This window comes from Wasmannia auropunctata, unplaced genomic scaffold (genome assembly GCF_000956235.1).
Source record: "Wasmannia auropunctata unplaced genomic scaffold, wasmannia.A_1.0 LD334247.1, whole genome shotgun sequence".
NCBI classification, from domain to species: domain Eukaryota; kingdom Metazoa; phylum Arthropoda; class Insecta; order Hymenoptera; family Formicidae; genus Wasmannia; species Wasmannia auropunctata.
Genome location: NW_012028643.1, coordinates 741 through 4,840, shown reverse-complemented (window position 1 = coordinate 4,840; position 4,100 = coordinate 741). Strand labels below are relative to the sequence as shown.

General features: G+C 30.8%; 1 long non-coding RNA gene across 1 annotated transcript in view; it reads right to left on the bottom strand.

Annotated features, from left to right (window-relative positions):
* Window positions 1-1,863, bottom strand: part of LOC105458964 — a 5,082-nt gene extending 3,219 nt beyond the window's left edge. The window contains exon 1 of the long non-coding RNA XR_975600.1: window positions 1,627-1,863. This is a non-coding gene — a long non-coding RNA (uncharacterized LOC105458964). The remainder of the gene's footprint in view (window positions 1-1,626) is intronic.
* Between the last annotated feature and the right edge of the window lie 2,237 nt (window positions 1,864-4,100).

The following is a 4,100-nucleotide window of genomic DNA, read 5'->3' as shown; positions in this document are numbered from 1 at the left end:
ACGTGTGCTCTTCCGATCTCCATAAAATATCCTACAAGTAATACTGGAAATATTTTTGTCTGTTTCTTCTTCATTTTGTTCATATTTAAATATTTTTCTCTTGTACACAAATTTTATTTTATAAATTATTTATTATAATAATTTTATAGTAATAATGAAAAACATTTTTGTTTGTTTCTTCTATATTTTGTTTATTTTATTTTGTTTATATTTAAATATAAACTCATTTTTATACAGACTTTATTATATAAATTATTTATTACTAACATGCACTCTTTTTTAATTAAAGTATTTTATTACTAAACAATGTTATTGTAAGTTTAAGATATAAAATTATTTAAGGTATAAAACTAATTCACAAATTCTATCCTTTTACAACTTGCAAATTATTTGTCTGTGCATACTTTAATGTTATGAAAATTGTCTTGTCATTTTGAACGAAAATGACAAGAAAGAAAAGTGTACGAAAGTGAAAAACAACAATGAAATATGTCCAATGTAATTGTAACGCTTATCTCTCTATATCAAAACAATATGCTCATTGTCAGATGGAAAGGTCAAATAATATAAAAGGAAAACATACTAATCCAAGTCGATCAGTTGAAGCAAATAGTTTAACAACTTCGAGATCTGCACAACTTGTCATTTTCGTTTAAAATGACAAGACAATTTTCATAACATTAAAACACAGTATGCACAGACAAATAATTTGCAAGTTGTAAAAGGATAGAATTTGTGAATTAGTTTTATACCTTACAATAATTTTATATCTTAAACTTACAATATAAATAACATTGTTTAGTAATAAAGTACTTTAATTAAAGAAGAGAGCATGTTAGTAATAAATAATTTATATAATAAAGTCTATATAAAAATGAATTTATATTTAAATATAAACAAAATAAAGAAGAAACAGACAAAAATGTTTTTTATTATTACTATAGAATTACTATAATAAATAATTTATAAAATAAAATTTGTGTACAAGAGAGAAATATTTAAATATGAACAAAATGAAGAAGAAACAGACAAAAACATTTCCAGTATTACTTGTAGAATATTTTATGGAGTTATAAATAATGATATTCCAATTAAGCAATGCGAAGAAGTATGACTTTGAGTAATCTAAAAAGAGTTTAAAGATATATCCCGTCATATTCTATTTGTATTGAAGGAAAAATTTTCTGGCGGCTGTCAATGCTCTCGTGGAAAAGATAGAAAAGTATTACTGAAACTACCGGCCAAAATATTACTGGCAGTAATTTACAGTAATTTATTACTGAAAGATATTTAGTAATAAATTACTGTAAATTACTGCCAGTAATATTTTGACCGGTAGTTTCAGTAATACTTTTCTATAAGGGAACGTCTTGTACTTATCATATTTATTGATAAAAGTACTGTATATATTAAGAAAATACAATAAAATCTAAATAATATTCAATGTAGAGAAAATGCAATATTAATTCCTATCTGTATAAAGTTCATATAATTTTTATTTCTATCCAAATATAGACGAGAGAGGTTTCTTTCGCTATGTATGTATAATCATATATCAAAATCGCAATCGGAAATCATAATTACACAAGAAAAAGTGATTATTCATATTATTTCGTTTAGTTTTACCAGTGAATTATGTTCGGCTTGTGTGTCCCACGTAGCGATGCTCGCACTGGAAAAGTAATACTAATAATGCCGGAGTGTGAAGTAGGACGATTGGATTCGCGATCTCGGCAGTTGATCGTTCGCGTTCGACGTTTCGAGTGCGTCTCACGACACGACGTTTCAGGTGCGTACCACGAACGGTACGCGTGTTCACACACGTGTCGCTGTACGACGCGGCGACTTCCAAAAACTGCCGGCCGAATAGTACGATAGTCCTGGCTCACGCGCGCTACGCGAAGCGGCAGATCGACACGCGCGTGTTTACGCGTGCGCGCGCGCGACGCAGCCGCCGAGCGCACGGTACCAATATCCATACTGGCGAGTCACCGCTTTATTTTCCACCGTTACATCACTGTCGCGCCGGTAGCTTCGGCACATCGGCATCGCCACCGCTCGGCCTCACGACAACGCGCCGCCTCAACTCTTATCGGCACGCAAATAAACCTCGCACGCGAAATTGCAACTCGCACGCATAATCTGCATAGGATGCAGATTGCGACGATTCGGCGCGGTGCAACGCGACTCGGCCGGATTGTCAAAACCGATCGGAACGCGCGGTTTTGACAATCGACGAAACTTGAAGCCGAAATGAGATCTTATTTTTGAATAAATACAAGAGTTTTATTTTAAAAAAAGATTTATGGCAATTTATTTTTGGCAATTCTATTTAATTCTCTTTCATTTGTGTTTAAAAGCACGAGCATTGTAATATTATATCCGTGATTTGAAGGACATTTTATGTATACACACACATGATATTTTTCCACAATATTTTAATATTGCTAAATTAAAATTGCTGTCAACTTCATAATTTATATTGATTCTTCTTAATAAGAGATGTTTATTTACATTATTATTTTGTATTTTCCTTTAAAATATTAATAAATTAATGTTTTAAATTTCGTCTTTAAAATTGATATACGAAATTATAAATGTCATAATTTTTTTAAATGGCTTCTCGATTTGGAATCGCTTTAAGCTAATTTATCAGAAGTATCAGAGCCAGGTGGACTGTGTAACAAACCTGTTAATGTTTAACAAACATGTTTAAAAGAAAGGCTGTTTGTCTTTTTTGAAACGTAGAAGATTCAAAAATGGTGATACGTATATAGAAATCGCGGTTTCTCTCACGACTTCAAATTTTTCTTTTATTTCGTATTCGATGCCATTAAAATCGAAAATTGTTTTGTGTTATTCACAGATGTTAATAAGGTCATGCAATACATATAAATTCATTAGCCATCAATAAATCATTTACAATAATTAACATATCTTTTTCAGTCTGAATTCTTTTTACCTTTTAAACACTTCTTCGTTCCAATTTTACACTGATATTAAAATCTCACAGTTATAAAATAACTCACACTTACAAAATATTTTGTCGCTTCTCAAAAAAATCAATATTTTTCTTAAATTTTTTTAAATAATATTTTAACGGAATATGTTTTAACAAATAATTCCACAAATAGGATAAACGTATTAAAATTCGTGTTGCAATTGATATCGTTTTAATTGCGGATATCGAGATTACAAATGGTTTATTTTTATTATACTGATCAAGACGTCGATCTTCCCTTGAGTAAACGAAACACATCGCGGTTTTAGAGCAAAAAGAAGCGCAGAAAGAGAGATGATGGGTGCATCGTGCGATACAATTGTTGCTGCACTACTAACATCGTGCAACACGTGCTGGTTGTAAACATCACTTACGTCAGGCGCGACGTAATCAATACGAAACCCATTTTGTCAATGAAAGGATCACGGTGGGGGATTCATTTCACAGACGCAAGATAATTTGCATCGCGTAGGCGAATTGTTTGAGGAACAAACGTTCAAGATCAAATCGCTACTCGCGACTATTTCGTCGAAGTTGAAACATCCAAAAGAAGAAAGAGAGATAGTAGAATAATCTATTAAAAATGGGACAATAATAAATAATTTTTAAAATACTGTTTTAAAAAATAACATAAACAATTTAAAACTGATTTTTTTTAAACTGATATTTAAAGTATACTTAAAGTAAGAAGAAATTAAAGAAAGTATACTAAGTAAGGCGGCAATAAAACTCTACACAATTAGCTAGAAGTATACATAAATGTTTCTGTTCTGCGAATATACATATTTGGAACGATCTCTAGGAAAAAGTTGGCTTGAGAGTAACGTCTTCGCTAGAGTAGATATCATTCCACACTTTTTCTCTCCGATATCCTCACCTTAACTCTTCGTACTCATTTCGGTATTCACGGGATCGCAAAAAAAATTGTTTAAGGATCTATATATACACTGAGAAAAAAAATTAATTGTGCGAACTAAATTTGTATAGTTATTTGATCCAATAGTTAATTCAACAATTCTTTAGTTGCACAAAGAAAGTTCATTCATGTCAACTATCAAAATTTTTTAATTAAGAATTAACTAAACCAACTCAATTAAAT